General features: G+C 41.9%; 1 pseudogene; it reads right to left on the reverse strand.

The window, feature by feature from the left end:
* Window positions 1-11,993: 11,993 nt before the first annotated feature.
* On the reverse strand, window positions 11,994-12,110 carry LOC132144347 (5S ribosomal RNA; annotated as a pseudogene).
* Between the last annotated feature and the right edge of the window lie 311 nt (window positions 12,111-12,421).

The following is a 12,421-nucleotide window of genomic DNA, read 5'->3' on the forward strand; positions in this document are numbered from 1 at the left end:
TTTGCATATATATGCCGCCACAAATAGAGTGCAGGGCTGTGCGAAACACAGCTTCTGTTATGAATATTATTCAATATTTTAATTTGAATGTTGGATTAAAATGAACGTTAATCATTAGCATTAGTGCGGCTAACACTAATATAATGACCATTAGACTAAGTTTCTTTATTAACTATTTAATGCTCCTATATGCTAACTTTTATCAGGGTAAAAAAAAAAAAAACACAGGGGACATGATGATAGTCTATTTACTTTTTTTTTTTTTTTTACACACCAGAGGTATTTAAATAAATTGTGAATCTAAAATATGCATGTTAGAAAAAAGTAGAAATGGTTAACATTGTGTCATATCAATCAGAAAGCAGTTCAGGGATTTTTTTTTTTTTTTTAGCTAACTTAGTTGTTATTGTTGGCTGAAAATTTCTAGATGGTTTTCAATAGCCCTTTAAAATTAAATATGTTTTGATTAAACGAAAGTACAGTAAAAAATAAAAATAATACTTAGCATGTTTGTGTGAATTGATGTGGTACCGAAACTGGTCCCGAGAACTGTGGATTTTCACTGGTATTGGTACCGAATACTGAAATGTTGCTACCGTCACAACACTAAACAGAGCACAGTTTCTACAGTCATAGAAAGCCAGAAAACCAGTTTTTCAGGCCTACAAAAATTATGACATGAATAAAATATTCTTTCTTTCTTTTTCTCCAGTAAACAAACTGGCCTGGAAAGGAAATGGAAATTAGTAAAATAAAATAAAATAAAATGTATACATGCTGGTCTGTTGCTTTTTATGGCTTCACTCTTCTAAACATTTAGAACTTGATTGCCGAATTGTTTTTAAGGCTTTAATCTTCATCCACTTTTTAATTTCTTTACTTTGTGGTCCGCCATAGTGTTCATACAGCTTTATATGTGAGGGCTTTATGAATTTTGCTTTGTAGTGAATTTGATGTCTGATCAGCTGAACTGGGGCCCAGAGCTCAGTATTAAATATATATGAATCAAAGTTTTACTGATAAAACTGCAGATAAGAGAAGATGAACATTGAAATAATGATGGTTGGTCTATTGGTTTGTCCTTAAGTGTCTACTGCTCTTGGCTTTTACTGTTTTTGTCTAACTTCTGTAAAACTGCATTCATTAGCAATATTTATTAGAGCCAGTCTTATATTAGTTTAATGCATTGTCAGTGCCATTGGTTTGAAAGTATTTTTACACATTCAATAGACATAGTTGCATTTCTGTATGCTATTGTGCGTGAGAGGATTTGAGCGCATTCAAGGTGTAGTTTAGTACAAACTCAACAGAGAAAGAGTTTGCTTTTATTAACTCATATATGTCTCATATAAATTGATACATACAGTATATGGACTCACACCAAACCAAAATCAATGATTAGATAAACCTGTAGCCTAAATAAACAATTAATGTTTTAGGATTTTGTCAACTTAAAAACAGAAATATATATTACATAAAATGAAAAAAAAAGAAAGAAATATAGCTGCAAGCAGCAATAACGGGGCCAAGCACTAAAGAAGCAAGCTTCAGACGAACTGCAGGAATGAGTAATTAAAACCGTTTTAAGATTATTTTAGGCAAAATGGCTTGAATACAATAAACACAACAACTAGTAATAGGATTCGGTCTAGGAGGAGTTTGAAAAAGTAGGTTTTGACTTAAAATCAAGATGGCGGACAGGAAGTTCAGCCAAATAAGGAAAACTTCATATCTATGTTCTCGGCTTGACCCAAGGAATCTATTAAGACCAGCGGCATTTCAATAACCAGATTCAAAACCAGTATTCAAAAGTTATTAGCCTTTATGTAAATTGAGTTATAACTTTTGACCACTATGTGGCGCTGTTTCGAAATATTTTGAGTAACTTCAGGGGATGGTGTTGTTGGCACATTCTGAGTTTCGTAATATTACACGAATGCATTTGTTTAGTATAGCATTTTATTTTACAAAAGTGTATTAAAGTCAATGGGAATTTCATGTTTTGTTCTATTATAGCGCTACCAAGAGGCTCAGTCCCACCATTTATTTTGTGTCATCAGAGTGAGCCCATACATACGTGTGTCAATTTTGGTGAAAATATATCTATTCACTTCAGATTTACAGACATTCATATGAAAAAAAACGTAAAAAATGACTGACCCTTGACTTTGATTGAATTTTACTACCCCTTACTATCAATATTTTCTCATTCACATATAGCTATCGACCTATGTTTCCGAACTTCTGACAGTGGTTTCGTCTCGATCGGACAAGCGGTTTCGAAGATATAGCCAAATCGTTTTTAAGCGCTAAATCACAACGCTACACAAACCCTAAGGCGAAACCTAGTATGTTTGGTATCGGCTTTGGTAAAGGCTTTAAATACTTGGGTATATTTATTACTCCAGATTTGGATAATTTAGTTAAAGAAAATTATATTCCCCTGGTAGATAAAGTGAAATTGGATTTATCGAAATGGATCTCCTTACCGTTATCATTATTGGGTAGGATAAACCTTATCAAAATGAATATCCTCCCAAGATTTCTTTTTTTTTTCAAATGCTTCCATCTTACCAGTAGACTTTTTCAACTCAATTAATAGCCATCTTTCAAGATTTATCTGGAGCAATAAAAAGCCTCGGATTAGTATGTTGACTTTGATGAAGCCTGAACCTCTGGGAGGTTTAGGTGTACCTAACTTTCAATACTATTTTTGGGCAGCCCAAATTAGGAATTTGATTTCTTGGTCTAAAGAAAGACATGAATCCATGTGGGTCCAGATGGAATCAAATCCATTTGAACCACTGTCCCTTGTCTCTTTGTTATTTATAAAACATTATGAAAAGATAAAAAATATGAATAACCATTTCACTGTACTTAACACTCTTCAAACTTGGAAAGATTGTAGAAAGAAAATTGGTATTGTCTCTTGTACTTCTATATATTCTCCAATCTTTTTAAATCCGGATTTTAACACTTTAATTATTTCAGGCAACATATGTCAATGGTTAAATTCTGGTATATTATATTTTAAAGATCTTTTGAGTGAAAAAATGCAAGTAAAATCATTTATTGATTTAAGAGCAGAATATGATATCTCTAACAAACAATTTTTTAAATATTTACAAATCCGAAGTGTCACTAACTCTCTGATTAAGGGGGATAAAATACGTTTTTTTTTGTCAGAACTGGAGGACATTTTTTTTTCTGTAGATACAATAAAAGGAATGATTTCTAAATGTTATCATATTTTTACAAAAGAATCCCAATCTTCTTTCCGACCTTTAAAAATAATATGGGAAAGAGATCTAAGTAAAACCTTAATTTCCCATTCACAAGTATTAAGATTAAGGAGACTAATTTTAAGTTTATCCACAAAACCTATTTAACACCTTTAAAAATGCATAAAATATCAAATGATATTCCAGCTGTGTGTCAGAGATGTAAAAATATGGATGGGACTTTTTTACATATGTTTTGGGATTGCAGTCTTTTAAAAGGTTATTGGAGATCAATCCATTCTTTCACTCAGTCAGTTTTGGATAAGCATTTTGACTTGAGTAACAGTCTATATTTGTTAAATGATATTGATAATTTAGAGTTAGATCAGAAAAAATGCAGGTTATTTATTTTGATATCTTATTTTGCAAAAAAATGCATACTTTTATATTGGAAGAATGTTTCCCCTCCATCGCTTAAGACTTTTTTTGACCAATTGTTTTAATTTCTGCCATTAGAAAAATTAACTTTGGAGAAATATAACCGTGGACATCTCTTTAATGAATTTTGGTGCCCTTTACTTTTAGGTATTGGAAAATGATATGACCTTGTAGATCAAGTTCTGTACCCATGCTGTTTAATTATTTATTTATTTATCTTTATTTTATGTGGGTTTTTTTGTTGTTTTTTTGTTTTTGTTTTTGTTTGTTTTTTTTGTCTCAATTTTCTTTCTTTTCAATTTTTATGTTGTTGTTATATCCCTATGAGGGTGGTGGGTAGTAAAATGTTTAAAAGAAAGTTTCTTTACAGAAAATGTGTCAACCTTACAATTTGGGTTTTTTTCCTCTGTATGTTATATAAATGATTTTCTTTTGAATAATAATAAAAAAAAAAAAATACAGCATTTTAGCACAAAATTAAAAATGGCTGACAGTCAAAATGGCCAAAATAGTAAAATTGGATATCAGTTGACTCGGCATGTTGCCCTGAATCTAACATTACCATTACTAACATTTTATGACTTTTGGACAAACTGTTCAGAAGTTATAAGCAAAAATAGCAATTATTATGACATGTACCTAGTTTGGTCTGAGTATGATAAATCATTGCAGAGATACAGCCTTACGACTGTTTTTGCAAGCACTGCGTAAAATTAGTTCGAGCGTTTATCGAAAAAGATTTGATGAATCAATTTGAATTCCATAACTTTTGGTCAGCACTGCCTTAAAATGATCTGGTTAAATTTTCGTGTAAATCGGACAAATCGTCTAGGACGAGTTCGAAAAAGTAGGTTTTTAAAAAAATTAAAAATGGCGGCCATATTTCTATGACGAAAAATGACTTCATATGGCGCAATCGAATCGAAATGAGCTCAGGAATCAGTGAAAAAAAGAATTTTGTTGATTGGCCTTACGTGTCACGGCTGGGAGTAAGGACAGGAAGCAGTTGCGAGTAATGGATATTTATTGAACAGAGTAATGGTAAGTAGATGATGGTGGGTGACGCAGGGACCTCGATAGCAGCCCAGACAGGTGAGGAGGTGTTTGAGTGCGCTGGTGGAGATTGTGGTGGTCAGTAATCCGTGGCGATGACTGGTTAATCCAAGAGTGACCGAACTGGAACAAGACACGACGAAGTAGAGCTGGTGGAAGACAGACATGTAGCACGGAGGACCTCAAACAACGATCTGACAAACAAGAGACGAAAGACAGGGCATTAAATAGGCTGGTGGAAGGAGCTGCAGCTGCCGCTGATCAGCGGTAACACCCACATGAACCAATCAACATGACATAACATGAGACGAGCAGGAGACGGTGCATTCATGAACCGTGACAGTACCCCTCCTCCTAAGGACGCCTCCTGGCATCCCCAGATTCCCCTACCTGTCGATTGTAATCATCTACAAGAGAGTGATCCAGGATGTCTCTAGCAGGCACCCAACTTCTCTCCTCCGGACCGTAACCTTCCCAGTCTGGAAGTGCTTCCCCACCAAGTATTGAAATCCGCGTCCCCTCTGTCTAGAGTCCAGAATACGATTGACCGAATACGTAGGTTCCCCATCTACAAGTAGTGGCGGGGGGGGGGGGTAGGCGGATTAATAGGAGAATGAAATACCGGCTTTATTTTAGATACATGAAAGGCGGGATGGAATCTCCTGTACTCTGGAGGAAGTTTGAGGCGGACTGCCACCGGACTAATGATTTTGGTGTCAGTGAACGGGCCAATAAATTTGGGAGCCAACTTATTAGAGACGGAACGGAGAGGAATGTCCTTAGTAGAAACCACACTTTTTGACCCACGACGTATACGGGAGGCCTGGACCGGTGGCGATCGGCTTTAGCCTTGGTGCCCGCCCCCACTTGGAGTAGAGTCTTGCGGGCTCTAGTCCAAGTGCGGTGACATCTCTGGATGAAGGCGTGAACGGAGGGGACCGCGACTTCGGATTCCAGACTGGAAAAAATAGGTGGCTGGTAACCTACACTACACTCAAACGGAGATAGGCCCGTAGGTGATATTGGTAAAGTATTGTGGGCGTACTCCACCATTGACAATTGTTGGCTCCAGGAGGAAGGATTCTTGGAAACCAAACATCGCAACACCGTTTCCAAATCTTGGTTGGCTCTCGCGGTTTGACCATTGCTCTGGGGATGAAACCCCGAGGACAGATTTACAGTCACTCCCAGTAATCTACAGAACTCACGCCAAAATTTGGACACAAATTGGGGTCCCCTGTCGGAAACCAGGTCTATGGGGAGGCCATGTAAACGAAAGACGTGATTTATGATGGTTAATGCTGTCTCTTTGGCTGAGGGTAATTTGGGCAAGGGAATAAAGTGGGCCGCCTTCGAGAACCGGTCCACCACGGTCAAAACTACTGTGTTGCCTTGGGAGGGCGGGAGGGCGGTAATAAAATCTAGTGCGATGTGGGACCAGGGTCTCGAAGTGACCGGCAGTGGTTGAAGTAACCCATCAGGGGGTCGATTGGAAGTCTTACCAGTGGCACAAACCGAGCAAGCCAAAACAAAACTGGCCAGAATCGTTGCTTGACTAAGAATTTAGTACGGTTAACTCCTGGATGACAAGCCACATTAGAGCAATGCCCCCACTGGATGACGTTGGACCGTAATCCCTCCGGCACAAATAATCGATTCGGTGGGCACCCGGGCGGAGGCGTTACCCCTTCCAAGGCTGTCTTGACCTTCGATTCGATCTCCCATGTGAGTGTGGAGACCAATGTCTCAGGTAAAATGCACTTGGGAGTGGACGGGCATTCGGAACGGTCAAAAATACGTGACAAAGAATCGGGTTTGATATTCTTGGAACCCGGGCGGTACGAGAGAGTAAAGTCAAAACGTCCGAAAAAAAGTGCCCACTGCCATCTTGACTGCCAACAATTCTCGGTTACCAATATCATAATTGCTTTCGTCAGGGGATAATCGATAAGAGAAAAACGAGCATGGGTGCACCTTGTCGTCTGAGGGAGAACGTTGAGATAACACTGCCCCTACCCCCACCTCCGACTCGTCGACCTCCACCACAAACTGACGTGATGGATCAGGGGTAGGGCTGGGATAAACGATTATTTTTTTAAACGATTAATCTAGCGATTATTTTTTCGATGCATCGATTAATCTAACGATTAATTTTTCCAGGCCGATTCGATTTCCATTATTTTCCCATTAATTGACTACTAACAATTTATACATGTTGATTTACATATTTGAATGAAAAAACATGAATTCCTTAACATTGCAATATATGTTTATTGCTCTTAAAATTACTAAATAAAAGACTGACTAAGAATTGCATTACTTTGCACTTGTATAGAGATAGCGTTCAATAAAACCTCGAAGCCTTGAAAACACATAGCTTACTGAAACAAGCTTACTGAACACATAGGGCCTAGCTTACTGAAAAACAGTTCTTGATGTCTAGCATTCAATAAAAAAGTTCACCCAAAATACTTGTTTAAAGCAATTGAAAGAATACAGTAACCAATGTAAACTTGAGGGCTTTAAGCTAATACAGAGAGTGCTTTTCCAAAAAAGAAAAATTAACAGTGGGAGCCAGCAGCCTGTCATGGAGAAAAAAAAATCTCTGAATGCTCCACGTGAAACTTTGGCATTCCGCCCTTTTTCTATCGTGTCTAATGATTTTGGTTAATATGCACGAGGGAGGGAGGGGGAGAGAGAGAGAGAGAGAGAGAGAGAGAGAGACAGCGCGTGTAGTTTGAAGACTGTGGGTGCGCGAGCGTGCGTGAAACTTTGGTGTTTCGCCCTTTTTCTATCGTGTTTAATGATTTTGATTCATATGCACGAGGGAGAGAGAGAGAAAGAAGCGCTCATGTTGTTTGAAGACTGTGAGTGCGCGCGCACAGCCGGGGCTCTCTCTCGTACGCGCCCTGTCAGGCGCAGGAGTCATTCTACATCACTCACCGATCAAATAAGGCTTTTTGACAGCTGCCAAAAAAAAGATCAATGCAGAAAACCCCCTGGATTGGTTATATAATGTTGAACAGAATGTTGATCCGGCCATCGCGTATATTCAGCGCACATAAGGTAAACGTTTTTTAGAGAAATAAAACCAGGTCGACGAATCGATGCGCATATTTTGCGTCGATGTCATCGATGACCTCGACGCGTTGTCCCAGCCCTAATCAGGGGTGATCAGGATAGGGGCTGAAACGAAGCAACTCTTCAGTTTGGAAAACACAGCCTCAGCTGTGTCTGACCACCTGAACGTAGTTTTGGGGGAGGTCAAGGCGGTCAGGGGCAGCTAGTTGGCTGAAATTGCGAATAAAACGCCGGTAGAAGTTGCCGAACCCCAGAAACCTCTGTAGGGCCTTACGGGAATCTGGACTTGGCCACTCTACCACAGCCTTAACTTTCTCGGGATCCATGCGTATTCCCTCAGTCGACACAATATACCCAAGAAACGGAACAGACTGTGCATGAAACTCGCATTTCTCCGCCTTGACAAAAAGCCCATTCTCTAGCAATCTCTGAAGCACTCGTCGAACGTGCTGCTCGTGTCCCTGGAGAGAAGAGGAAAAAATCAATATGTCGTCCAGGTAGACATATATGAATTGATCAATCATATCCCGCAGCACGTCGTTGACGAATGCCTGGAAGGCCGCTGGGGAGTTGGAGAGCCCAAAGGGCATGACCAAGTATTCAAAGTGCCCCCTGGGGGTGTTAAAAGCGGTCTTCCATTTATCCCCCTCCATAATGCGGACCAAATTATAAGCATTACGTAAGTCCAATTTCGTGAAAATCGACGCTTCCTGCAACCTCTCGAAGGCTGAAGACATCAACGGCAAAGGATAAGTATTCTTTACCGTGATGTTGTTCAGTCCCCGGTAATCAATGCAAGGTCGCAGCGATCCGTCTTTCTTCCCCACAAAAAAGAACCCTGCCCCCGCTGGAGAAGAGGAAGGGCGGATGAAATTCGAAGCTAGAGAATTAGAAATATATTTCTCCATAGCCTCCCTTTCTGGAACAGAAAGTGAATATAATTTGCCTTTAGGCGGAGACTTACCTGACAGTAAATCAATGGCACAGTCATAGGGACGATGCGGAGGGAGAGAAGCAGCACGAGACTTACTGAACACTTCCTTCAGGTGGAGGTACTCCGCGGGCACGTTAGACAAATCCACTGCCTCCTCCTGAAACACAAACATCGAAACAGACGGACAAGCAGACACTAGACAAGACTCATGACATTTGTTGCTCCAGGCCAGAATGGAATTTAATTGCCAGTCTATTTTGGGGTTGTGCAGGAGGAGCCTGGGGTGACCGAGGACTATGGGTGCAAGAGGAGAGTCAAGGATGTAGAAGGAGATGGTTTCTGAGTGGTTGCCTGATGTGATGAGGGTGATGTCTTCAGTGATGTGAGAGATGACCGGTAGTCTCTGTCCATTGCGTGAACCATGATGTGGTGTGTGAGGGGTCTGAGGGGAATGTGAAGTCTGCGTGCTAGTGTATTGTCCATGAAATTACCTTCAGCCCCTGAGTCCAGAAGTGCTCGACAGTCGTGAATCTGTGCTGACCATCTTAGTCTCACCGGGAGGAACGTAGATGATGATGAGGTCTTCTCGGCGGAGATCCCACCCGATAGTAGCCTCGTACTTACTACTGGGCTTGGCCTTTTACCGGACAGATGTAGGCGTGATAACCGGTCCCCCCGCAGTAGAGGCACAGGCCCAGGGACCTCCGCCTCTCCTTCTCCTCCCGGGAAAGCCGAGCTCGCCCTACCTGCATGGGCTCGTGATCGTAGAAGGGGCTGGCCGCGTCCCCGCCGCTGACTCGCACGTCCATCTGGGTCTTAGGTGTGGAGCTGGGTAGGTTCCGTCGATCCACTCGTGTTAGACGTGCATCTACCCTCATCGCCAATTCGATTAGTCCATTAAGGGAAGTAGGGAGGTCCAGGGCGTAGATCTCCTTCTGGACGCGGTCAGCCAGCCCATGCAGGAACATGTCCCACTGCGCCTCCTCGTTCCAACGACACTCCACCGCCAGAGTACGGAACTCGATGGAATAGTCTGGATACAAAATTATATATAGCATATATAACCAGCAGTGAAATGTGAGTCAGGTCCGCTCCATGGACAGTGCAATTATTAAAGAAAACAACACAGATGAAAATATACATAAATATAGCTATGTAAGAATGAAATAAAAGTAAACAATAAAAATATAAGAATAAAATATAAAAAAGATGTATATTGTAGAATTAAATATAGATCGCAAAATAATGTGCATGAAAGTAAACTGTAGTATAAAATATTAAGATATACAGGGATGTACAATGTGCATATGTGCATTATACTGTAGCCTTAAATATTAAGATACACAGGAATGTACAAGAAGCAAATGTGCAAACAGGGTGACACTGTCAGTGTGTCTATGTGAGGTAGTGAATGATGAATATCTTACTGATAAAGTGTACATTAAGTGGAGGCATGAGTTTGTTAAGAGGCTGGTTTTGAGTTTAGCAGCCTGATGGCCTGGGGGACGAAACTCGTCCTGAGTCTCTCGGTTTTTGCCATCAGGCTACGGAAGCGCTTACCAGATGGCAGCAAAGTGAAAAGATGGTTACTGGGGTGGGTGGAGTCTTTGATGACTTTAACAGCTCTGCTCCTGCAGCGTTTGAGATAGATGTCCTGCAGAGAGGGGAGAGCAGACCCTGAAATGCGCTCAGCTAAGCGCACAACTCTCTGCAGGGCTTCGCAGTCTTGACTGGAGCTGTTCCCATACCACACTGAGATACACTGAGTCAATACACTTTCTATAGCCCCAGAATAGAAATTTTTCAGGATTGATGGTGAGACCCTGAATTTCCTCAGCTGTCGCAGATGGTACAGTCTTTGCCTGGCTTTATTAATCTGTGTTTGAATGTGAGTAGTCCAAGTCAGGTCCTCGAGATGCTTACACCAAGGTACTTGAAGCTGCTCACCCTCTCCACAGGGGTCCCGCTGATCATAAGAGATGTATAGGGCTGCTGCTGTCTCTTCCTGAAGTCCACAATCAGTTCTTTAGTTTTGCTCACATTCAGAGAGAGACAGTTGTCCTGGCACCATGATGTTAATTTCTCTACCTCATCCAAGTATGCGGTCTCATTATTGTTGTGAATGAGGCCCAGAACCACAGTATCATCAGCATATTTGATTACAGATGTGGAGCTGTGCGAAGACACTCAGTCATGTGTGTAGAGAGAGTAGAGCAGGGGACTCAGGACACAGCCCTGTGGGGCTCCTACGTTCAGGGTGATGGAGCTGGAGGTGTACTGGCCTAGTTTCACCACTTGAGGTCTGCCGGTGAGGAAGTCAAGAATCCAGTTGCAGAGTGAAGAATTCAGGCCGAGGTCTATGAGTTTAGAAGCTAGCTTTAAGGGCAATAGTCAATAAATAGCAACCTTACGTAGTTCCTGTTATTGCTGTCAATGTATGTGAGAGAAGAGTGCAGGATGTGAGAGATGGCATCATCTGTGGATCTGTTTGGGCGATAGGCAAACTGAGGAGGGTCCAAAGTATACGGTATGGAGGAGCAGATGACGTTTTTAACCAGTCCCTCAAAGACCTTCATGACTATTGATGTGAGGGCAACTGGACGATAGTCATTCAGACAAGAGGGTTTATTGTTCTTAGGCACAGGGATGATGATAGGTTTTTTGAATGAGGTGGGAACCACCGATGTAGCAAGAGACTCATTAAAAATGGATGTAAACAAACCAGCGAGCTGATCAGCACAGGACCGCAGAACACGGCCAGAAATCCCATCAGGTCCGGCTGCTTTCCTTACATTCACTCGCTTTAATAATAATAATAATAATTCATTACATTTATATAGCGCTTTTCTAGGCACTCAAAGCGCTTACATAGACAGGGGGTATCTCCTCATCCACCACCAGTGTGCAGCATCCACCTGGATGATGCGACGGCAGCCATAGTGCGCCAGAACGCCCACCACACACCAGCTTACTGGTGGAGAGGAGACAGAGTGATGAAGCCAATCAGCAGATATGCGGATTGTTAGGAGGCCATGATGGTCAGAGACCAATGGGTGAATCTGGCCAGAATGCCGAGGTCACACCTCTACTCTTTTCGAAAGACATCCTGGGATTTTTACTGACCACAGAGAGTCAGGACCTCGGTTTAACGTCTCATCCGAAGGACGGTGCTTGTTGACAGTATAGTGTCCCCATCACTACACTGGGGCGCTAGGACCCACACAGACCACAGGGTGAGCATCCCCTGCTGGCCTCACTAGCACCTCTTCCAGCAGCAACCTAGTTTTCTCAGGAGGTCTCCCATCCAGGTACTGACCAGGCTCAGCCCTGCTTAGCTTCAGTGGGAAACCGGTCTTGGGCTCCAGGGTGATATGGCTGCCGGATAGTGCCCTCCGAACCTCGTCCTCCGACACGGTGATCGCATGATGATCGCTGATCTGACTGCTGCTTCCTGACGCGCTGATCGGCAGACTCACACTGCTTAGATTGCTTTCAAAGCGGCTGTAGAAAGTGTTTAGCTCGTCAGCCAGCAACGGATCTGCTCTCACCTCTGCAGAGGATTTATGTCCAAAGGCACAGATGGTCATTAGTCCTTGCCACATGCGTCGGGTATCATTTAGCTGGAAATGTGACTCTATGCATTCCCTGTATCTATGTTTGGCGGCTCTTACTGCGTGTAGGAGAGCATAGCATG

Source organism: Carassius carassius, chromosome 7 (assembly GCF_963082965.1).
Source record: "Carassius carassius chromosome 7, fCarCar2.1, whole genome shotgun sequence".
NCBI classification, from domain to species: Eukaryota; Metazoa; Chordata; class Actinopteri; order Cypriniformes; family Cyprinidae; genus Carassius; species Carassius carassius.